This window comes from Schistocerca gregaria, chromosome 7 (genome assembly GCF_023897955.1).
Source record: "Schistocerca gregaria isolate iqSchGreg1 chromosome 7, iqSchGreg1.2, whole genome shotgun sequence".
NCBI lineage: Eukaryota > Metazoa > Arthropoda > Insecta > Orthoptera > Acrididae > Schistocerca > Schistocerca gregaria.
In genome coordinates, this window is record NC_064926.1 from 48,887,966 (window position 1) to 48,913,917 (window position 25,952).

The window sequence follows — 25,952 nt, forward strand, 5'->3', positions numbered from 1 at the left end:
GTGAAGAATAATCAGTTCTAAAGCACTCCTCCAGAAGTTTCGAACTTGTTTTAGAAGGTTCCAAAATTTTATTATGATCATACGAACATCTTCCGCATCAGTATCTGTTCCATGGCGCAAAATTCGACATTATGTAGCTTTTACGAATGTTCTTAGATTGTCCTGAGACGCTGACATTTTTGAATAATCTAGAATATTCCAGGAAGTTCTAGAGTGTCACCCTCTTTTATGAATTTTTTCCAGTGTGTGTTCAATAAAGAGTTGAGGGAATGGCGTAACTATATCATATTGCCGAAAATATATTTACACGTATTTTCGAACGTTCGAGAGCTTTTTACAGCGTAATACGTTTCACGTTTTTTTAAATGTACAACATCGAGCGAGCAATAAACTTATTGTGAAAAGTGAACTATCAAACAAAACATCTGTTGTTGCTCTTGTCTCCGGCGCGTGTACCTCGCCCTGTGACTGCAACACTTGCACTAAGCGTGGGGCTCTTGTCGGGCTATCCGGCTTTTCACAGGTTTAAGTGCAGGTGCATTAAGAAGGCTAGCAGCCCAGCACAGCTGCTCGTGGAGCTGGTTCGCGGTCACACAACAGTCAGAAACCATGTATCGATTCAGGGTGCCTCATTAAACGGTTTTGTGGCAAATTTATTTTTAAGACTGCATTAATGAGAACTGACAACTAAAGTCAACATCTCTTTTAATGTTTGGATGATGCAAAGAACGAGAGCAACTAAGTGAAAAACAAGGTATTTCTTGAAACTGTTGCACACCCTTACGACTTGCGCTTAAGGAGGAAACTTAAGTTGACAAAATTACATTTTTATTTATTTTATTACATTTACATTACCATTTTCTTTAAACGTTAAAAATACAGTTGATTTTTACTAAAGGAGCAATGCCTTGTACCACTTTTCGAGCAATCCTAATTCAAAGACAAGATCTTAAGTTGAAATCTGCCAGTGAGTTTCTGTGGTTGGATTTCGTTCTCTTCCTTGCGCAAAGAAGCAGCATCACCATGTACGTACAAACATCGACATAATCGTAGCTGCAGACCTATAAGTCGTGAAAATTTACATTGAAGAAACAGAAGTTTGCGAGACTAATGTTGCTTTTCGAGACTAATGTTGCTTTGAAACTAATGACGCAAACGTTACACCGTAGGTGTAAAAGTTCTAGTTGTATCCTAATTTCCACAATATCACCATAACCCGAAAATCTGTGAAACTGCACAAACCTTTGCAAGCTGAAAAGCAGTATGGTAACTTGATTTAACTGTATATGCATTTGTTGAATGGCCCTCCTGAACAACAATTTATTTTCATAATGAGAATTATTGAAGTTGGTTAGTTGACCTGGGACGAGAGGACCAAACAGCGAGATCGTCGGTCCCATGGGATTAAAGGAGGGGAAAGGAAGTCGACCGCGCCCTTTCAAAGTTGCCTGAAGCGATGTAGGGAAATCACGGAAAACTTAAATCAGGATGGTCGGACGCGGGTTTGAACTGTCGTGCAACCGAATGCGAATCCAGTGTGCTAGATAATTATTGAGACGTTTATTTCTCAAGTCCCATATGACAAATACTTTCTTCAGTCATATAGCTTAAAAGCGTTTGCTTTTTTCCCCACAAACCTCGGCTTCTCGCTGTTCGCTTTCCAGGTGTCGATAACGTTTTGCGTGGAGACCATTGTAATGTTGCTGTAAACTGAATTTTTTCTTTGTGTTCAAAGTTGTGAAGCACATTAATAAATTCCTAAACGTACTAAGACACCATTGTCTACGATAAACTTATGTATCTGAAGGCTTTAAGTTCCTAGCCCGACCATAGTGTTACTTTTCACCCCTTTAAAAACAGCTACTCTCCATTTTAAGGAGAGACGCCACCCTAAAACTTCAATTTTTTCAAAAAAATTAATGGCTATATTACATAATTGGAGTATTTACTCTTAGTGTCCAAAAAGATATGGCTGTGTTCCAATTACAAGTAAGTGTAAGAAATGTTTGAAATACCGACTGCGTAAGGGTCTGTAGCACACCAAAAGATACCAAAGACAAATTTTGATTTGTCTTTGAACAGAACCATCTTTATTCCGAACTTAGCATAAAATCTAACTGAAAAAAGCTGCAAGTCTTGCACGAAAACTGAAGTGAAACAAGTCGCAGCCAGTCGTTGGAAATCAATTACTTTGCCTGTTGACTGTAAATATGAATTTAGGAAATACACTGATGTCCTGTTCAGTACAATCAGCAAGCTCCAAGGAAAGAGGCACTGGCTTATAATCAAATATTCCTAACCCTGCACCTCCTCAAGAAGACCGAGCAAAGTTTTGTTCAGAAAATCGAAGAAGAAGGCTACCCTGATCTCTAAATAAGAAGCAGCAGCCTCATACAAGCAGGAATGGAAAACGTTATGGTGCTGGTGAATTTTAACCCGGTATGTGTCTCGTAGAAACATTCATTTTCTGATAGAATATTAAAATCCTTTTTACCGTAAGTTTTTCTCAGCTCTTAGCTCTGTGCCAATTATATGAAAAATATTAACCAATCCTAATGATTTTTTTATAGGAAGTAGTCATGATGTGAAACTTCCTGGCAGATTAAAACTGTGTGCCCGACCGAGACTCGAACTCGAGACATTTGCCTTTCACGGGCAAGTGCTCTACCAGGTAGAGCACTTGCCCGCGAAAGGCAAAGGTCCCGAGTTCGAGTCTCGGTCGGGCACACAGTTTTAATCTGCCAGGAAGTTTCATATCAGCGCACACTCCGCTGCAGAGTGAAAATCTCATTCTAGTCATGATGTGTTTGCATACTTCTATGCATTAACGTTGGCGAAAATTTAATTGGTCTATATTATCATCACTTTTGTTCCGATAATTAAAGAAAATTTAAGACTAAAATTGAAATAAACACTGAAATTATTAATATGCCTCATGAAATGAGTGCACAGAACCATTGAACTATGTCTTGTGAATGTACCTACAAGGTCTGGCGTGTGAAAATTGTGGCTTTCACGAATACCACTAAAATCGTATTAAAAACTCCAAAATCAATAAAATTACGGACTTCAAAACTTGGGAACTGCAGCACCTGTACATAATAGACACTATTTTAAAATTTGGTTGCTACTGGCAGAGTAGAAGAAAGAATTGAATTTTTCCTTGGTGTCTCCGCTAAGCACTGCACCGTACGCTGATGGGCCGAAACATCCTAACCACCTGCTTAACAAATTGTCTTTGGAACGAAATACCGCACAGATTCTGCGTATCACAGGTCCGACAGTTTGCTGGTAGGTGTGTGGAGGTATGTGGCATTAGATCTCTACGCGCAGGTCACATAATTCGCGCGTAAATACCGGGCCGCTGATTTGCGTACGCGGTAATGGCGCCGGATAGCGACACAGATGGGTTCCACAGTATTTACATTAGGCGAATTTTGTCGCCAAGACATCAAAGTGAGTTCACTATAATGTTTCTCAAACCACTGTAGCACGGGTCTGGCTCCGAACATGGACAATTATGACATCGGCGTCGGGGAAGACATCACTCATGAAGGGATGCAGGTGGTTCGCAGCTGCCAGCGCGTCTTCGAGTACTACCACAGCCCCATGTAAGGGCCGGAGAATGTCTCCCGTAGCGTAATACTCCTCCCGCCAGCCTGGGTGCGCGGCGCGCCGCACGTTTCGAGCCGCCGTGTACCTCGATGACGGCGTTTGCGGAAACTACCATAGATCTAGTGTAGCAAAAATGTTATTCATCCGAAAAGCCGACGCGTTTCTATTGGATGGCCCACATGCCTTCTGCAATCTTAACTAACGATGTGGTTGGGTCGACATGTGAACACGTAAGGAGTGGTCTGCTGCGGGGCTCCATGTTCAGTAACGTACAGTGAACGGTGCGCTCCGGAACACTTGGCGTGCGCCGTATTGCGCTCTTTCGTTTCGGCAGAGATGCCGCAGATCACCGTCTCTCCAATTTTACAGGGCCAACAAGCCTCCGAACCCAATGTTCTGTGAAGAGTGCACGTCCAATCATTTAGCGACTAATTACAATTTCACGGCCCTACCTCCTGTAGATGCTCACGACAGCAGCACGGTGAACATTTGACCAGTTTCGCCGTTTTCGATGTAGTCACTCACAGGCTCTGCGGAGTAATAATTTTCCCTTTGTCAAAATCGCTTACCTCAATGGATTTCTCCATTTGCAGCTCATATCTTCGCTAGGGGAGCCCTTGACCGAGTCTGCTCCGCTTAAGATACCTTTGTTGCCGTGTCACGTGCCCGCAAGGCCACCAGGCGACAGGTGTTACTAGAAATTATTTTTAACGTATGTTTAAAGGTTGCAAAACTGCGACCAGTCACTTTTTTTAATATAGCCTACTTTGTCTTTACCTGTTTCGTGTTAGTCTGCCATCTTCTAACGGAGGGGGAAAGTACCTGGATTTAACTCCATTCCATTTGCCTGGGTTTCCGCTACAAAGATTTTATATTGGTGTCCGTCCATACAGATTTTGATTCTGAGAAGCTATCAAGGCGAACGCTGCAATTACTCCCCAGAAAAGTCTTCGCCTTTCAGATAGTCTTGTCAGCCTTCAGTAGGAAATATTTTATAAATTTCAAAAGACATTTATCCGATTTTGTCCCGTTCTTTCCGACCCACATTAAATTTATTTACAAGATTACCAGTTATTATATTAAACTATTTTTCAATATTTACAAATTTTTCAATGAGTATGATGTTTTCTTCGTCATCGTAACTTCTGACATAAGTCAGAAATAGTTCCTATCAGTCTGGACTTTCTTTAAAGCTTTTGCATTCGTTTCGTCAGTCTTCATTGCTGACAGTTTTCTACTGTTCCCATCAAGATTTAAAATTAGTCGGTCAAACTGGTGGCCGTAGTACTCTTCATCTTCTCGAAGAATTTTTACTATTGAGGAAACATTCGCATGAACTTTTGATAGTGTATTTATTCTTCGGTTCCGTCCTTGAGAGACATTAGTGCGATGACACCTTCCACATCTCTCTTTTTCGTATATTCGTTATAGAGCCACTGGTCCCAAAATGAAAGTCCTGGATCTTTTGGTTTCCAGGCGTACTCCCCCGAATGCACAGCCAACCATCGCCCAAGATTTCCAGGGGAAAATGTGCCAGAGCAGAAACCATCCTCATGTGGCAGCGTCTTTCCTCTTTTTCCGTTCGCCATGGAACGAGACCACAACATAGAACTAGTTTCCACAAACATTGACTAAAGTGGTAATTGCAAACAGTAACCTCTGTTCCAGGAGAAACTGTTAGCTGCTTGGAAGATTGCGATTTCGAACTCCATCATGTTTCTAGCTTATTATTTGACAACAAAACGTAAAGAACTGGAATTGTGTTTCTTCCCAAGAACTATTAAGGTCGGTGTGGATTATATACAACTGTCCAGGCTGCTTGCTCGAAATCTTGAGCGCTCCATTCACAAAGAATGATTCGCAGTTTGTTAAACACCGTTTTGTCCTTTTCTCTGGCAAACACCAGTATCCTGTCATCCGGTCCCCTGTTATCTGGAAGTAAATTATTACCATCGTTCATCAGAAAATTAATTTCTTGGAAGAATATCCCTCCAGAATCCGTAGAATTTTGTGTAGTTCCTAGATAATTTCGCCTACTTCGAAGTCACGATTGTTTCGTACTTCTGTGTGGTGGTAACGATGTTACTAAGTTGTAGCCTCGATCGAAGAACAGCTCTGCTGAAACTGTAGCGTCTGTTTCTTTTGCCCGCTTCGTTGCTCTTACAAAACATTTTCTCGCTTCATTTGCTGCCTCATCCGGAATACAAACATGTCCACCTTCCCCTAAAGCTTAATTTTTGTGGATAGCCTTCCTTTGCATTTATTCTTTTTAAAGTTTAAACAATTGTATTAAGTCACTTCTTCTTTGGTTGCATACTGCACCATACACTGGTGTCCGTTGTAAATCACTAAAGGCTTCCGTCTGGCGGTGTTTGTGAACATTAACTCGCCACTAAGGCACTGTACACTACTTGCCAGTCACAGGTCAACTGCAGTTCTAAACTCTGAGATAAAGCCACACTCACTACGGACTGGTGCGGGGACAGGGAACTCTGCCCAGGAAATGGGCTTTGGCCTTGCCCACAATACGCCGCAGACAGCGGCGGACATGCTGGTGCATCCTACTTCTGGAACACCCTGCCCACTACCAACATTGTCCCGGGCTCCGTACAAATGTCAACACATTCCCTCTCCGTACAAGTGTCACAAACTCGTCTGATTGCCCATTGTAATCCAGTGGTCGCTTCAGACATAGAAACAGAAAGGTTGACCTATATGTTAATCATTAACGTAAATTATTTATAATAACTGTTTCCGTATTATTATTATTATTATTATTATTATTATTATTATTATTTCTTTCCTTTCTCAGACGTTATGCGTGGTTAAAAATGGAAAGTGACGCGGACCTTGATGAAGCGTGACTTCCTTTTAACTGTACGGTATATGTTACATTGCATTTAGGAACTTTCGGGTAATCGAACATGTATCAATAATTACAGATTTCTGTAGTTGTATATATATATATGTTTGGATGTAGCTGTATTGCGTTGATGTACTGGTGGATATTGTATGGTATGACTCCTGTAGTTGATAGTATAATTGTTATGTCAACTTCATCCTGATGCCATATGTCCTTAACTTCCTCAGCCAGTTGGATGTATTTTTCAATTTTTTCTCCTGTTTTCTTCTGTATATTTGTTGTTTTGGGTATGGATATTTCTATTAGTTGTGTTAATTTCTTCTTTTTATTGGTGAGTATGTCAGGTTTGTTATGTGGTGTTGTTTTATCTGTTATTATTATTATTATTATTATTATTATTATTATTATTACCTGTGGTCAGACAATACACTGACGGCCAAAAGTTTTCCAGGTTTTGCGTTTCAGAAGTAAGGAGTGCAGTCAAGTGATTTACGGGCAGTAGGCCTATAACTATTGCGCACACATTTTAATTTGGTTGGTTTTAAATGTGGTGCAGGATGAAACACGTCGCTAGGGAGAGAAATGATGTTCTGATGCAAGTGCCTACCCTCAGTGTGGATAGCTTTCCTTTTTCCGCAGGAGTTTTAGGTGGTACTCGTCATGCACTGACAGTTACGGCATAATTCCGTAAGAAAAGGGTTTTTAGAAATAAACAATACCAGCTGTCTCATTGACTGCTTAGTTCGTGGTTTCGTTGTAAGGCACGACAGGGGTGGGGTGGGGGGAGAGGAGGAGTCGCGGGCTGGCACTGCCAGCCTCTGCGAGCGCCCGCATGCCCGTTCACCTACTTGCCGAGCCCTCATCTAGAGCTGAGATTCTCAAACTTTTCGTCTGACATAACGCTTTGAGTAACCAGATATTTTGATGGCATGCCTTTATTTTGAAAGTTAAACGATAAAATTTCAAGAATGAAAACTTTTATGGAGTGATTTCTTCAATTTTAAATCGTAACTAACACAAATCATTTTTTAAAAAAGGAAATATGCCATGTTATTAATAGTTTTCTGCGGAGCAGCTAATCACTTCCCTGTTTCGGAGCCCGTAGTATTGATAGCACACTTGGTCATCGGTATTTGGTTAGATCACAACGTGGTGCGGTAAGCATTCCGCCAGACCCCCTTAACGATTACAGAAAATTTGGTGGTTGCTTGGAAGAGAACCATGCCCAATTCCAGACTTTCGAATTTAGTCATACTAATAAACCACTGAAATTAATCTTAAGTGTCCTACCAATCATAACAACCGAGGATATGTTTAAAAAAATCGAGGACATATATTCTCTAGTACAAATGCGCTCGCGGTATGACAAACGATAGTTTCCTTTGCATCTATACATATCAGAAATTGAAAGAACTACTGCCGGGATTTTGATCTTGTTTCCGCTGACAGTCTAACGAGGAACGTCTGTATATATAATTTATTACCACTACTGTACCAGACAAGTCATCCAGCCGTGGATACTCTGTGCTACCCGCACGAAGGCGGGGCGGATCGGTTATTTAGTGGTACGTATTAACACGCAGTGCAAATGTTGCACACATACTGCCGGCAATAGTTATATCACATTTCAGGATTTTAAACATGGCTGAAACAGCAACTGTTAAAATTCTTCACGGTAAATGATGACAGCCAAAACAGTTCCAGGATAAAGATTTTCGCATTGACCCTGTGTCCATAATCAGATGTCTTTACTGACGACCTCTTTGGCACAAATGTTTTATTAATCTCCATTGCGGGATGTAATTTCAGATTGTTTACTTCTGATGAAGGTATATTTATATATACCGAAACCTTGGTCAAGAACCGTGAAGATATCACTTTTCGACTGTAACTGTAGATAAATATAAATGAAATGATAGTATGGCATTTATTGGCCGGGATATCCCCTTCGGGGTTCGGCCGCCGTATTTGCAAGTCTTTAATTGACACCACTTCGGCGACATGCGAGTCAACGTTGATGAAAGACACACAACACCCAGACCCCTACCGGGAATCGAATCCGGCCCCCTTGCGCGGTAGGCGGTAACGCCACAGAGCGGACATATACATATAAATAACAATCCTTACATTTGTCACAGCTGTCAAAGATTTAATCATTCACCGCCACATTGCATTGTGTAACGTGCACTCAAAACCACCTAGCATGAGGAACCCAGAGGCGTCCCAGTCTTTCGATTTTACTATAACTTTGGTTACTAACCGTCCGGCTTTTCGATGCTTTTTATAATGTTCGGCTGGAATTTGTTTTTTAGAAAATGTCCTGTTTTTTGGCAACACAAGTTCATAATCTGACGAATTTCAGTGTTGCAGAACTGGATTGAAGTATAAGATGCACACAATTGGCTGTATATTTTTTCACAAGCACTACTAACAATGGCGTAATTGTCTGAGAAACGTTGCAGTCATAGCAGACGTACACGATATCTCGATTCGAGGTATTTTCATAGTGTATGTAGGCAATATCTGGATTCGAGATATTTCACTCTGTGTAGCACTGCCTTCGTATCTCCACCGTCTTAAACAAAAGTTTGTTAGTTAATTCTGGTTTGAAGCATGTCGTCTTCTAAGTTACATACACGGCCGGAAAAAAAAAATCAGTACACCCTTTTAAGGCTCCCAATTCACTCAAGTTTCATTGTTGCAACAATGAGTCAAACGATTACATGTACAGATCAGTAGCACGGGCAGTTCTGATGTACCAGGTATCGTCCCACGCTGAAACACCCGTATCAGTACGTGGTGTAACCTCCAACGTGCGGCAGTGCAGGCGCTGACTGCCATCCAATCGATCGTTCCGATGCTGAATTCTCTCCTGGGCTACGTTATGCCACGCCTTCTCGACCTGTTTCTCGCTCCATCTTTTCCCACGCTTTGTCGGCTGGAGTCCATACTGGTCAAAGAAGTTGCTCCACGTCTTTGAGAGCAGTTGAGTTTCACGGGCAGTGTGTGGGTGAGTTGTGGTATCAACGTTCGATACCACACTTGGTAGGGGTTGCAGTTATCGACCGCGGTCCGTATTAGTGTCGTTGGACCCGCGACCAACGCCGCTCGGCGGCTTTTATCAAGTATCTAGCGAGCCCTCGTCTGCTCTTGCTCGAGACGGCAAGTAGTAAAATAGCATAGCCTTCAGCTGATAAGGAAGCAACCTCTAATAAGGCGGTGTAACGCGAAAGTAAGATGAACATTAACAAAAGCAAAACGAGGATAATGGAATGTAGTCAAATTAAATCGGGTGATGCTGAGGGAATTAGATTAGGAAATGAGACACTTAAAGTAGTAAAGGAGTTTTGCTATTTAGGAAGTAAAATAACTGATGATGGTCGAAGTAGAGAGGATATAAAATGTAGACTGGCAATGGCAAGGAAAGCGTTTCTGAAGAAGAGAAATTTGTTAACATCGAATATAGATTTATGTATCAGGAAGTCGTTTCTGAAAGTATTTGTTTGGAGTGTAGCCATGTATGGAAGTGAAACATGGACGATAACTAGTTTGGACAAGAAGAGAATAGAAGCTTTCGAAATGTGGTGCTACAGAAGAATACCGAAGATAAGGTGGATAGATCACGTAACTAATGAGGAGGTATTGAATAGGATTGGGGAGAAGAGAAGTTTGTGGCACAACTTGACTAGAAGAAGGGATCGGTTGGTAGGACATGTTTTGAGGCATCAAGGGATCACAAATTTAGCATTGGAGGGCAGCGTGGAGGGTAAAAATCGTAGAGGGAGACCGAGAGATGAGTACACTAAGCAGATTCAGAAGGATGTAGGTTGCAGTAGGTACTGGGAGATGAAGCAGCTTGCACAGGATAGAGTAGCATGGAGAGCTGCATCAAACCAGTCTCAGGACTGAAGACAACAACAACAACGCGAAAGTGAGACCTCAATAGCTATCTGTTTGTGTGTATGCAGCCAAGACGAGTCCTGTACAACCAGTTAAGTACAACATTGTATTATGTTTTACCAACGACTTCTAATTGCTTTTGTCGTTGCAGATACAGACCATGCAGCCAGCACCTTATCGACGTTACTGACAAACCTGCTGTGATGTGTGTGTTTCTATTTAGCATTGGCCATCAGTCGACATTGGCGACGACTCGTTCGTCGTCATAATACGAGCATTATCCTGTTAGAATACATCACCTGTTGCAAGAACGACTAAATAATGGGTCTAACGACATTCTGCACGTACCGAACGCCGGTTGGCGCCCCCTCCAGAAACACCAAACGATAACGGGAGTTGCAGGTTATCGTACCCCAGACCATAAGCCCTGGGGGCGACTAGTGTGCCTTTGACGAATGCGGTCAACGAAATAGCGCTCACCAGGCACACTGTATGCGTTAACTACCAGGACTTCCTGAATCATATTTTCACTCTGCAGCAGAGTGTGCGCTGTTATCAAACTTCCTGGCAGATCAAAACTGTGTGCCGGACCGAGACTCGAACTCGGGACCTTTGCCTTCTGCGGGCAAGTGCTCTACCAACTGAGCTACCCAAGCACGACTCACGCCCCTCTCCTCCAAGCTTCACTTCCGCCAGTACCTCATCTCCTACTTTCCAAACTTCACAGAAGCTCTTCTGCGAACCATGCAGAAGTAGCACCCCTGGAAGAAAGGCAGTTTTAATCTGCGAGGAAGTTTAATATCAGCGCACACTCCGCTGCAGAGTGAAAATCTCATTCTGGAAACATGCCCCAGGCTGTGGCTAAGCCATGTCTCTGCAATATCCTTTCTTCCATGAGTGATTGCTGGTTTTGCATGGTTCGCAGGTGAGCTTCTTTAAAGTTTGGAAGGTAGGAGACTAGGTACTGGCAGAAGTAAAGCTGTGAGGACGGGACGTGAGTCGTGCTTGGGTAGCTCAGATGGTAGAGCACTTGCCCGCGAAAGGCACAGGTCCCGAGTTGGCGTCTCGGTCGCGCACACGGTTTTCATCTGCCAGGAAGTCCCATGACTTGCTTGCAGGCAGAAACTAATTCCGTCGCTGAAGACCGCCGCACGCCATTCCATCTTCCAGGCGATCCTCAAATCGAGTTGTGAACGTTGGTGCTGTGGCGTGAGTGGAAGACAGACTAGAGGATTAAGTCCCCGTAGCCCCACTGTTAATAAACCGGTTCGCAACAGCTCGTGTTGAAACGCCTTGGCTCACAAACCCTCTGTGCTGTGGTATGTGCCACTGCTGCCATAATAATACGACGATCTTGGCGAGTTTCAGTGCTGCGTGGACGTCCAGAACCTCGTCTACGGGTGCGAGAATGCTCGCTGAGACCAGCATCGTTGTGTGCAACTAACGCAGCACGTCCAACTTGTGTGGCAGTTCTCCGAAAGGAGGACCATCCGGCCACTCTGAAGGCCACAGTTTGACCCCTTTCCAAATCTGTCAGTAGCCTGTAGGAAGCACGAATGCATCCCTGTGGCACGGATACATGTTGGCTTCACAAGTGTTCACCACATTGAGACGCCCGGTTGCGAGCATTCCCTACTGAAGGGTAGAACCAGATGGGGCTCGGGTATCTATATGCCACTACGGTATCTGTTGGCGGACGACGTTGATACCACTATCAGTACGTCTACTATTCCCCAAGTAGCGTATGCCGTAGTCGAATCAAAATCTACGTCTCTCCTGGTGTACTAATTTTTTTCCCCCGGCAGTGTAGCACTGACGGCAGAAAAAGGCAAAGTAAGTTCTCAGAAAGAAAGAAAATACCAACGCTTTGTATTTGAACGAAAGTTTCAGCTAAATGTGCCGAATGTGGTCATTGCGTTAATATGGGAAATAACTGTGCTACGTGAGTCGGCATGGCACGGTACCTTGCAGAACCTGACTGTCCCTGCACGTCTCGCAACGGTTCGCACTCCGGGATGTCGTTATTCATGCTTTTGACAGTCACAATGCGACTGGACATTGTAGTATTAGACGTATTTGTTGCGTTTTTAACATTTGTTTATTGGTAACAGCAATGATGAATTACTACTGTTGGTACAGAAGCAAAGAGAAATACATGAAAGAAAAACTGTTGTGTGAATACTATGAGGTACTGTGCTGTTTCTGTTGCATTTTGAATGAACGATTTAAATCCTGTGCGTGCAAAATGTGCAGATTTGTTGAGGAAAGTCTTTAGCCATCTGCTGTTAATAGCAAATTCCATCTTAGTGTTCCCACGCAGGAAAGGCAATTTATATCTATCTCTTGAAAAAAAAAATGTCCTGTGTAGGAAGTAGACTTTTCTCCTCTGTATACGTTTCCAATAGCTCAGATCTGGCCAGTATGAAACCGAAATATACTTATCAAACGCTCTAACATGAAGGGACAGTTTTGTTATTTATGCAAAAAATGTTTGTGAAATGTTTCACTCTTGTCTAAAATAATGTTTTGTACAATAAAGAAGAAAAAGGAGGTCTCGAGCGTCCGCTAGCCAGAGAGTAGGGCCAAAATACAGAGAAAGTAATTAAGCACGATATATCATCGCCACTTTGCGGAAAATTCGCCGTTTTCCGGTATACTTTCAAAAGCACTGCCTCACCATTACGGCGTTTTGCAACGTCACCACGAAAAATATATTCAGACAGACTCCGAAATACGATAAAGTTCCGTATATGCACAAAAATAGCTGTGAATGTCCCAGAAACTAAAAATTTGAGATATCTGAGCTGTGACATGTCAAAAAATGTGCAAATCAGTTTATTCCAGGTATCACATGCGAATCGCTATGGTGTCTACAAAACCCCTATACTAAATCCGCAGCTTCTTCGAAGGGAACCTGTACTAGCTATGAAATAACATTGAAAATTTACAGAACGCATTACAGAGAAATCTACGGCGTCCCGACATCACGTGACCATATAGTGGTAATGGAACGACGAGGTGAGAAAAGTCATGTGATAATTCCTAATATCGTGTCCTCCCTCCTTTTGCCCGGCGTAATGCAGAAACTCGGTGGCACATGCACTCACCAAGTCGCTGGAAGTCCCCTGCAGAAGTATTGAGCCATACCGCCTCTATAGCTGCCCATTATTGCGGAATTATTACTTCCGGCGATTAGAGCGGCCGTATCATTCGTTCGAATTTTACAGATTGTTTATCAAACCACCACCTGCTTCCGCAGCACGCTGTTGACAGCTTGGATCCATTCGTAGAGTCTACGCCACTCAACACTACCATCAACTCCTACCAACTGAAATCGCGACTCATCTGGCCAAGCTACAGTTTTCCATTCGTCTTATGGTCCAAACGATATGACCAGGAGAGTCGTTGCAGGCGATATGTTATTACGTATTCGCGTCTTTCGTCTATTGCCATAGCCCATCAACGCCAAATTTCGCCACACTGTCCTTACGGATACACTCGTCCTAAGTCCCACACTGATTTCTGCTTTTATTTCATGCAGAGTTGCTTGTTTGTTAGCACTGACAACTCAACGCAGACGCCACTGTTCTCGCCCACTGCGTTGTTCGTGGTGACATAATGCATGTAATTTGGTGTTTTCGGCACAATCTCGACACACTGGATTTCGTAATATTCACTTCTGACGATTTTCGAAATGTGATGTCTGATACGTCTCACTCCGCGTTTAAAGTGTTAATTGTCGTCATGCGGGCATAATCACGCCGGAAACATTTTCGTGTGACTTCAGTCCCAACATTTTGTCGAAAGGGAACGCACAACTTTTCTACATTCCGTAATGCGTTTATTCATAATTCTGTGAACAGTTTCAGCATTTATTAGGCGACTAGTTTTCGAACCTTACGGTTCATTTTCAAGCCTGGCTTATTGAGTTTGATTTTGACTTGGTAAGAGGCACGTATGAATTGTGGCATTCTGCAATTACATCTAAAGTATGTGTTGTCACTTCGATGTTTATTATTAAGATCAGGCACTGTCAGTGCAGCCGCAGTAGGCCACGCCTGAAAAACGACCCTGTAAGGTTCTAAACTTGTCGCCTAAAATAAATACGGCAACTGTTGACTATTACTAAACTCGCTTTTCACATCAATCACCTGATTATAAACGATAGCCCGCCAATGCACTGTCTTTTTATACCCTGCGTACACGACACTACCGCCTTCTGAACATGTGTATGTCGCTATCGCAACACTTCTGTAACCTCAGTCTGTTTTAGACCACAGGATCCATTCTGCGCATCTGAGTGCTCACCTCTGACATACTTCAGCTCTATGATGCCATACCACGTCATACAAAACCTGTGTCGTGAACAAGCAAATACACTCAACACTAGCACCACCATGTTATCACTTAGAGGTCACAAACAGCCCTCAGCGCCGAACAAGGCACATCCATTCTGGCTGTCACATCAGGCCACCTCTCGTCCTTCAGGAAGGCAATATATGCAGACAGAACAACGGCGCCCTCTCGCTAAGATTCGCTTACCCTTAAATTCAACGGGGAAATTCGCGCGATCTCCGGAGCCGTTGCTCTCTCCAACGCTTCCTCTAAAAGATTATGAAGATATCGTACCAGATTTAATTAAGCTTTTACAAATGTTAGTGCACCTCACAGCGAAAATCTATTAAACCGGCACGAGCTTATGTCTGACTGCCATAATCCATACACGCCAACATACATCAGAAATTGTATCTATCTGCAGGCCAGTATTGTGCTTAAATAGCGAACATTACAGCAGTGATAAACAGTCACTTCCTCGAAGGCGAACGGAATAAAAAAAAAAAACGGGAATTCGGAACCAAAACTTCACTAGCGATGTCTTATCCCGTGATGCTTTCAGTTGCCATTTTCTTTATTTGGCATGCATGAAATAAAGAGAATGGCAGCTTAAGGCATCACGACATATTCAGGAAGTCTGTCGCAGCTGCAGACCCTAAGAAAATTATAAAACTGTCGATGTTTCCATATACAGACTGTTTAAGATCCGGAACTGCATTTAGTTTTGCTCAAGATGTGGCATGTAGGGCATTCGCAACTGGGAGGCATGATTAATTTAAAGAGATCCACTTACGTTTTACTAAATATTTATTCAAACCACGACCGGTCTAGAAATATTAAAATCCCATCTTTAGATGTACAAAACATACAGAGCAGAAGAGGGTAGAAATATAATGCTACATATGAGTGGAAGTTTAGAAAACTGGGCCGGAGAATTGACAGACCACAATCGTTTGATGTGCCTACTAGTAATTCCCACTTTTTATAATAAGATGGACAACCATACCAATATTTATTTCCGTTGTGACGAAATAGACCAGCTGAGTAAGGGCGAGTCTTACAATACGCGCTCCACTTTTGATTATAAAACTCCAACTACACTACCGGCTTAAACTACTACTGCCCTTGACCAATCTAAACTTGATGCTTCCAACAAAAATTACGTTACCTTTAAGCACGGCTAGAAACGGTATTTTATAAACAGGACACACAGTTTCGTGGTAACTGAGAAAGTCCACACGCTCGCACAAAAGACCAGCAGATAGTACGGAACGTCAATAAGAAACTCAAAGATAACCAGACTCTTATCATACTGGCTGATAAAGGACACACCTGACAGTAAGAGACCTGTTATACACAGAAAGCCCACGAGTTTCTTTGTGGGGATACTGTATTAGCGTGCCCCTTTAATTCAAAGCTGACATCAAAACACATTCAGTAATGCACATAACTTTTTCACCATTTAGAGAATGTTCACAGCAATGAATCGGAAAATTCCGACGCTAAGAGGTTCCCTTAAGGTGCATAAACCAAATTCTTCTCTACGAGCGGTAATTATCACCACTGGCTCCCTGGACTATTGCTAGCTAACGAGTTCAACCGTTTTCTCTCTGCAAACATTACCAATTTCCTACTACCTACACCGTAAAAAAAGTTATGAACTCATAGGCCAGTTACATATGGTTGTTACTACTAGTGACATATCTAGCTAGCCTAGACATTACTACCATATATACCAGTACAAATTTTCACGACTATCTTACACGTTCAGAGATCTCTGTGGATCTAGGAGAAGTGCTTCTTAGTGAAGGAAGTCGAGCTCGAAAGTAGGCTTACCGCGAAACATTCGCGACTGGAACAGGAAGAGAACCAAGTTGTGGCACACAAAGTACCCTCCGCCACACACCGGACAAGAAAGTTCACATTGTACGGTAACCCAGTTCTGAGCTATGCTGAAAGTGTGACGCCTTTCATCGGGTACAGAGTTTGAAACCAATTGCAAAATTTGTATCGAACAGACAGACAAGATAGCGACCTGATACAAACTTGTTAAAAATTCACATTCCAGGTGGTTTAGGAATATAACTGCTACTGTTTACGTCAAACCGTTCTCCATAGCAACCCCATCTCGTTGAGAATATACTTACTTTTGATATTAGAAGTTAATGTATGGTGAGTTCAAACAAACCCATGAGCTCACATATTTGGCCCTCGTTCTATTTCTTACTTTATTAAATTCTTCACGGTGTCCACAGTTTCTCTAACGCTTGTATGTAGGCTGGCACTACAGAATGGTACGAATTTATAATTTACCAAATTGTGAACGTCAATTTTACTAACTACCTCTTGCACATTGGCAACGGTATATTTAGCCTCATAATTGTAAAACTCTGAACAATGTTTCTATTTTCGCCCAGTGCATACGCCGAACAGTCAAACTTTGCGATTAAGTTGTGATCTGCTGGGTTCTGGAAGCGTTCAACAGACAGCGCTAATCACCTTCCTGTTTTAGTTTCAATCTCTATCTCTTCTGAAGATGCCGATATTGTGACATTTAAAAGTAGGTAGTACGAGTGCACCACACTATGTATGAACGTCAGATAGGTTTCTCGTGAGGTCTCAACACGTGCGATGGATCACAGAAATCCGTCGCCATGTCGCGTGATACGCCCAAATTTCGCACTTTGGCGGCAAATCTCAGATCGGAGCGATCTGTCGCTGATTGATCGTAATGATCAAGCAGTCTGATGATAGGAATGTGACGAATCTCCTGGATGTAACTAACTATTGTGTGCAGTTTGTTTCGTTAGTCATGTGGAATTTATACTTACTCGGGGAAACACGCCGAGTATCAAAAGGATAGCGACCAAATACTAAATGATCTGCACGCAAGTGCCACTTTGTTGTAGTGATTTTATTGTGCCATTTGTGGAGCTGTTGTGCTCACATAATTTGCTTCCGGGCACACATCAGCACAGGACACGCTGAAGAATTTATGTCACACTGTACGAATCCCATGACAGACTTATGAAATCACTCTTGGTCTAGCAGGTACTAAATTGCTACTACAAACTTAATTACAGAAAACTGAAAAAAAGAAGTAAATAAGGTCGGTGTTCAGTTTCTCCATCACAAAATCGATCGCATGTCACGTGCCCTGTGTTGTGATTGGTTGATAAAAACAAGCCAAAAACGCCATGAAGTTACAATTTTATAACCTCGCAATACCTAGGGAAAGTGGGAGTACTTTATGGTCACCTTTTGAAACTATTGTAATCTAGTCATGTATTTTTACACATCGACGGAAAAATTAACACAAAGGAGTTTTAATTCTTCCTTTAGGAATCTTAAGTTTCCTGAACGATTAAAGTACTCAGTAGTAAAGCCGCTTTATAAAAATGGAGAAACGGATAATGTAGACAATTTTAGACCTACATCTATGTCATCAGTGTTTGCTAAAGTTACACAAAAGGCTATGTATGTAAGGATAGTTGATCACTGTATACCACTATTTGTTATCAGATGTACAGTTCGGTTTTAGAAGTAATCTAACAACTGAAAATGTTATATTCTCTTTTCTCCGTGAGGTACTGGATGGGTTAAACAAAAGGTTGAACGCTAGGCATATTTTTTGATTTAACTAAGGCGTTTGACTGCTTTGATCACAAAATATTGCTCCAGAAGTTGGACCATTACGGAATACGGGGAATAGCTCACAATTAGTTCACCTCTTACTTCAGCAACAGACAACAAAAGGTTATTTATTATTCACAGTGTTGAGAATGGCTGTGATGTGAGGTCTGAGTGGGGAACGGTCAATTGGAGGGTGCCCGAGTGATCAACGTTGGGACACTCCTGTTCCTTATATATATAAAGGATATGCCCTCTAGTCTTACCGGTAACTGAAATATTTCTGTTCTGTGATGACACTAGCTTGATAAAGTTCAGGGCTTTTAGAAAATAAACTAACGCTAAAGCACAGTATGACTTGGTTTTTACAGTTTCTAACACACATTTTATTTTTTTTTAAAAAAAGACATTTTAATTTCACAGAATCGGCACATGATTAGTGAAACTGAACCGTTCAAATTTCTAGGTGTTCAGATAGTAAACTGTCGTGGAAAGCCCATGTTCAGGATCTTGTTCAGACTTAATGTTGCCATCGTTACTATTCGAACGCCTCTGATGTAAGTGATCGTTCTACACGAAAATTAAGTCTACTTTGTTTATTTTCATTCGCTTATGTCGTAAGGTATTAGATCTTTGAGCAACTCTTCCCATTCTAAAAGGGTACTTTTTAGATATTTTTTGCTCAGAAACGGGCGGTTCGCGCAATGAGTGATTTAAGTTCACGAACCTCTTGTCGATCACTGTTCACGAGTTTGGGTTTTCTGACATTGGCCTCTCAACATATATATTCCTTACTGTCAACTGTTAACAACATTAGCTTATTCCAAGAAGAAGCAGCTTTCACTCAACTATTACTCGGCAGAAATTAAACCTGCATTTCGATCGGATTTCCTTGACAAGTGCAGAAACGTGTGCAGTATACTGCTGCATCCATTTTCAATAAGCTACCACAAGAATTCAAAAATCTTAGCAGTAATCCACGCGATTTCAAATCTAAACTGAAGAATTTCCTAATGTTTCACCCCTATGCTGTCGAGGAGTTCCTTGAAAAATGAAGCTGTTTCTTCTTGTATTGTTGACTGCGCTTACTTTAACTCGTGGCTTCACTTTTTTCGGATCCATAAACTTATTTTTATCTGTTATTACTTTTATGTTGTAATTTCATGTACTGACACGTTCCATGACCTTGGAGATTTGCTCCTCAATTTGGTCCTACGGAACTTGACTGTAAATAAATTAAAAAAAGGGAAACTTAGCATCAGAAAGTTGGTAGATGTGTTTCCACATCTGAAAAATGACGGCTATTCATGTCTCGCAACTCGCATACAAGTGGCGCTAGCAGCGCAGTTATGAGGATGCAAGTCAAGTTTGCTTTACACACACGACGTAACCGTCGTGAGCGTTAGTTAGGCTTGAGATTGGTACGTGGCGAGCCGATGTTAGTCAAGAGTGCCTATAAGGAGAATAAGACGTCATTATCAACATCTTACTTTGAACACGGTCATATAAAACGGCCACGAGAAGCTCGATGATCCTACGATATTGCAGAAACACTCGGCGGGAATGCGGCCATTGTACCCGACAACTGGCAAACCGGGCTCCCGATGGCCAGTTAGAATTACCGACACGGAAGACCATCGTTTCGGCGCATGGCTCTGATGCATCGTACTGCATCTACGGCAGCAGTTGGCACCACAGTGACAACGAACTGTTAATCTGTTACTTGAAACAGAGCTCCGAGAAAGACGCCCTGTTGCTAGCATTTCACTGACCACCGCCATCTGCGACTTTGATGGTGCGATAGCCCGTTAGAGGGTATTGTGGGGATCCGACGTGTTTTCTGATGAAAGCTGGTTGTGCCTCGGCGCCAGTGATGGCCGTACCTTGGTTACAAGTAGGCTAGTTGAGGGCCTGCAACCAACCTGCGTGTGCTGAACAGACTGGACCTACCGTTGGAGTTATGGCCTGGGGTGCGATTTCGTATGACAGCAGGAGCACACACACTGTTAGCCCATGCACCAAGCATACAAGTTTATACGTCAATCTGGTGATTCGACCTGTTGCGCTATTGTTCGTGAACAGCACTGTAGTAAGTGTTTTCCAACAGGATAACGCCCGCCCTCATACAACTTGCTCCAGATCGTGTCGGCATGTGGCCTTGGCGTGCTCTATCACCAGATCTGTCTCCAGTGGAACATCAGATGACAACTTCAGCGCCATCCACACAGCACTGACCGTACCTTTCTTTGATGGACCAAGTGCAATAGACATGGAACTCCAGCCCACAAACTGACATCCGGCACCTCCATAACACTGTGCCTGCACTTTTGCATGCTTGCATTCAACATTCTTGCGGTTACACCGGTTACTAGTGTACCAGAATTTCACATTTGCAATGGCTCATCGCGTTCTTTCATTAACTTCTGATTTTGCAATGTTAATCACTTAAATATGTTACATAAACAAATATATTCCCGAAATTTTATTACATTATTTTCGGTCTCTGCTTCGCCTATCTAAAACGCCATTTTGTTCAAGTCTATGGTAATGTCTCATCATAGCCGATAGACGCCTGTTATTTTCATTTACAGGCGTTTGTGCTTCGCAGCTGAAAGCTGTCAAAGCCGCTTCCAGGAGTAAAGAATTTCCGTAAGCTGATTCGACTGTTTTGTGTCTCAGTAGAAAAAATGTGTGTGTATATGAAGACTTCATGTCAGATGCGGAAAATATTCACGCACCTCACTGTTTATAATCTCCCGATGGATGTTAGGTACGTGGTTCTTACCACCACGACGATTGCTGCAAGACAGAACAGCATACGAGTACACGTTTGGTTGATATCGCACCAGTGGTTTATGGTATGTGGGGTTATCAATATCGTCAATGCACGATCTTCGATCATGTCAGTGACACACACACACACACACACACACACACACACACACACGATATATCTTTTTTATGGATGTTGTGAATAAGTCAACGACAATTGAAATTTCTTTTTCTTAATTTTTGTGAGATATATGGAACCCCCTTGGTATTACACATCATGGAAAATGTGGTGCAAGGATAAAAGAATGCTTCTTACGCTGTCTGTTCATTCACAGGTTTCATCAAACTTACATGCCTTTTTCCGAAATTTAGAAACGTTAAAACTGACGCTTCCATCGAAAAACTGAACAGCTGACCCTGACTTTCGTTAATCTGATCGTTTGTACGATTGAGGCACATACTGAGTACAGCTGCATTTATCGCAGACCAGACAACAAAAGAAATACGTAAGATCCCACTTTCGAATCAACGTACCTCTGGTTTACGGAATATAAAGAATAATATTTTCGTTTCAAATCATGAAAATTTTCATTACGAATGGATGAATATAAAAATTAAGCGGGACTCTCAGTTTAAGTGCAATAGTTTGGTAGAACAAAAACGGTGGAGTATCTTTTATGCAGTTTTTTATAAAGTGTCCGCTTTGAATTATGTTGTCCCCTAAATGCTTTTCTAGAAGATAAAATTCAATGTGACGCCTGCATTGACACCTGTACCAATAGAAGGTCATGAGTGACATAATTGGGCTGTACACAAAAATATTTAAAGGAAGTGTTCTAGTAGCCACTGACTGATGGCATTTGCTACAAAAAATTATTGCTAAGTTATAAAAAATGCTCTTAATGACAGCTCAATCACATACATAAAACTTCGCACACTAAATAGTTTATTAAAGAGTCCAAGAGACATGCGAGGTCATGACTAAGTGCACACACATTTTTAACTCACTGTGTTACGGGATTATCTCATGAAAATTAGTGTATCGCCGATGTGAGGTAAGAGGCGCGTGCTTTCTTCTTAGAATAATTTCGTACTGTAAACAATGGTGGCATTCCTTGGCTATTACCTATTGAAGCAATATTTTTACTAATATTAAACCTTTAGGGCAATCAAATATATTTATTGGACACAAAAAAATTCTTGCTTTCAAGGAAGAGAGCACACGGGACAATTTTCATGCATTCAAATGAGCTTTATTGCTTACTCACATTACAAGTCATTTTAGAAGGCGGAGGAGACTGGAATGGAGGTACGTATACACTACTCAGCACCACAAAAATTTGAACATACCGTTCAGTCATTACTTTTTACATGAACAGATTAAATATCGAAGTGAGAGGTGGGTTGACAAGCATTCTTATATGCTTTTCGTAACGATCCTACTCTTAATTTGTAATCTAGTAACAGCACTTCAACGTTCCTGTGGTAGGAGCTAACAACAAATCACAAACACGACAACGTAAGACAGTCTTAGCTGCCAGAATCTCGAGAATAGGTCACACATCAGCCACCTTACCTTCGAACAAATAGCGGTATTCGCGGTCTCGCTGCTACGGAGCTTCTGCGGTCTGCGCCACGAAGCCTGCAGCTGCTTCGACCTTGGTTTGACGTCACAGGGCGTTGTTGCCAGATCAGCTCCGCCTGACCCTTCCGCACACGCTCCCCAATAAATGTGACTAAGTACAACCAGCACCCCCAAAGGGCTGCTGATACAACCCTGCGCGTGCAGCCACGCGACAAAAGAGTCAACACAGCGGCGTGCAGCTTGATTGCTCCATGGAGTATACAATAATATTTATACTCTCTTGTGCTGCCGCGCAATTACAGGCCGCAGCAGACTTTACGTCAGTCACCGTGCACCTTAACTTCTTGTGTTCCAATACCTGTTCTGCTTTCTTTAAAGGAAACTGAGCACTTTCGTCGTGATCACGGTAGTTCTGCAGTTATAAATAGGCATAGCGTCTGTATTCTAAATGATTTAATTTGCAAGTTGATTTATAATGCTTCACTCATCAAGTTTTAGTTATCGCATTCGGTACCAGATTCGTATATAAACTGAATTACAGAATAGCCTATAAATATTTAGTCTCAATTTGCGTGTATTTTAATTCATCGTAGTCGAGCTTTGTTCAAACAATACAGGTCTTGTTCGTTATGAGTCGAAAGACGGACGAAATCGGTTTTCAGATCTCTGGCATGAAACTGTGTGGTTGAAACCCAGCGATTAAACTTTACCGATTTGTGCAAAGAATTCCTTCAGGCCTCACAGCGAATTGTTTTACTTCCCACAGGGTTGTGGGAACATTACAGTTTCTACAATGAACTCCATATTTTTTTAAAAAAAAGTAAAAAAAAGAGATATGCGCCTCACACCTGGTTCTTGTCAATAGTAATAAGAAACCACTACACATTTATCATATCATTCTTATTTGTATTCATACACATTGCTGGTTTCTCTCAAAACACCATGTTACCTACAGTTAAACAAAACCAAAACTGGGATGAAAGCTATTGCAGCATACTCGTATAAGCAATATGCAATTCACACTGGCAGCTGGCTTCATAACAGATCCTTACAGAGTTGTGCCAATAATACACTTTAAGAAATCTAGTTATATAACAGTAAAGACAACCCTTGGAACATGACGATCTTATATACGTTCTGTCGACCGCCTGGCAGAAGCACGGCGAACAGCGAGCCAAGCAACTTTACAGGTTCTGTACACGACGGAACACCGGATATGAAAAGTGCATACGGATACAGAAAACGACAGCGTCCATAGTGGCCTAGCAGTAAATTCGAATAGCGAAAATATAGCACGAAAATCAGCAGTCCTGCTTTGCTCAATATGTACTATATTAGATTATATATTTCAGTTACACTTTATGGGTGGGCCTGGTAGTCTGGTGATAAAGTGTGTACTTGAAACGTTTTTGTGCCTTTGCAAAAAAAGGTATCACAGATATCTCAATTTATAATAATAATAATGTCTCGTAGCTGGTGTTCAGTCATGTAAAATTTCGTAAATATTACTGTGGTCACCTTTTGACTGTAAAATTATTTATTTGTAAAACCTAATATCGTAAAATCGACCATGTGGACATATCAAGTGAAAATAATTTCGCTTTAGCAATTATCAAAATCGAAAAGTCATCTGACATGACACAAAAACTGGTTTCATCGTATTATGTTCCTGACTATGATGTGCACTCTGAATTGCATTGTAAATATGTTTATCGTATTTTGGTTAAATTTTGCTTACAACTATAATACAGCACTCGGTAGGGTAAATGATTCGACATTTTTGTTTCATATAAAACGGAAACCGGTTTCGTTGCATGATATTTTGTGGACTTATGTCCATTTGTTACTGTTTACGAAATCATGTGTGAACTCTTCGTTTTAAATGCATTGTAATTACTGTATATTTACCATATTGTAAGTTATTGCCGGCCGCGGTGGTCTCGCGGTTCTAGGCGCGCAGTCCGGAACCGTGCGACTGCTACGGTCGCAGGTTCGAATCCTGCCTCGGGCATGGATGTGTGTGATGTCCTTAGGTTAGTGAGGTTTAAGTAGTTCTAAGTTCTAGCGGACTGATGAGCACAGCAGTTGAGTCCCATCGTGCTCAGAGCCATTTGAACCATTTTGTAAGTTATTTTTGTTCACATCCGTTTTCCGTACTTCCTCGCATTTGATGGAGGGCTCTGACATTTTCACTGTAGGGAGAGGATGATCCTAGTACACTGATATCTGCTAAATCTATTGTGTGTGGTTCCTGTTAATAACATGTGAATATATTTGCGTGAAAACAGTAGTATTTTTAGCATTTGCGGGCAAAAATGCTCTAGTCACTAAGACTGCAAACCATACTCGTCTATATCCACTTCTGTACTCTGCAAATCACTGTGAAATGCACGGCAGTGGCAAGAGGCAACAACGCTCAGAGCAGAATTTCATACGCATTCCATGACAAGACGTAATAAAGTTGAATAACAATTCTGTCAGAAGTTGCTAACAGAGTACCAGTACTACATTTAACGCGAGAAGTACAGAAAACGGATGCAAACAAAATTGAAGTGGAATAAAAGCAAAATACTTACAATACAGCTAAATGGAACATTTCACACGCGCATTGCAATCAGTAACAAAAATACATGCCATTAAACCACTGCCTATGTTAACATGGAACAGAAACAAATATGGAATCATTTACTTCAAATATTACAGATAAGGACAGAAATCAAGGAGAGTACCAGTATTATATTTACAATACCATTCAGAGTGTAGTACACACAGGATTGCGTGGTGTCTGTTGTTTGAGGCATGTCTGAAATAACGGACATCACGTGGAATCCGCAGCTTGATACATATTACGTAAAGCGAAGATGGAGAGGGGAGGGGGAGAGAGAGGAAGGAAAGGGAAGGAACGGATTTATCAGAACTTCATGCGGAATCAGCGGCGACGAGTGAAAACGTGTGCCCGACCGAGATTCGAACCTGTGATCATCTGCTTAGAGTGCACGCAGAATAACGTGGCTGGTAGATGTGCAGACGACGGGGCATACGTGCGAAGTGGTAGTGGTGCGGGATTTGGCCAGGGGCTCTAGGAGAAATGCCGTTCTAACCTGAAGCCTACACACTCATTTTTGTAAATACAGGGTGTCCAGAAAAGGACTCCCTGATTTCAAAATCAAATATCTCGAAAACAAAGATAGATAGAGGAATGCAGTAAACGGTATGTTTATTGGGAAAGCTGTAAGAAGTTTATACAGCAGT

The 25,952-nt window shown here is 41.9% G+C and overlaps 2 protein-coding genes and 1 non-coding gene across 3 annotated transcripts in view; all 3 read right to left on the reverse strand.

The window, feature by feature from the left end:
• Positions 1-15,979, reverse strand: part of LOC126281524 (protein roadkill-like) — a 52,258-nt gene extending 36,279 nt beyond the window's left edge. Inside the window, exon 1 of the mRNA XM_049980565.1 lies at positions 15,882-15,979. The gene's annotated coding sequence lies outside the window, so the exon portion shown is untranslated. The remainder of the gene's footprint in view (positions 1-15,881) is intronic.
• The window catches only part of LOC126281525 (speckle-type POZ protein B-like), a 76,615-nt gene extending 53,688 nt beyond the window's left edge, over positions 1-22,927 (reverse strand). Inside the window, exon 1 of the mRNA XM_049980566.1 lies at positions 22,692-22,927. The gene's annotated coding sequence lies outside the window, so the exon portion shown is untranslated. The remainder of the gene's footprint in view (positions 1-22,691) is intronic.
• On the reverse strand, positions 10,961-11,035 carry Trnal-cag (transfer RNA leucine (anticodon CAG)). Its single transcript has one exon. It is a non-coding gene; the product is annotated as a tRNA-Leu (tRNA).
• Positions 22,928-25,952: the final 3,025 nt, after the last annotated feature.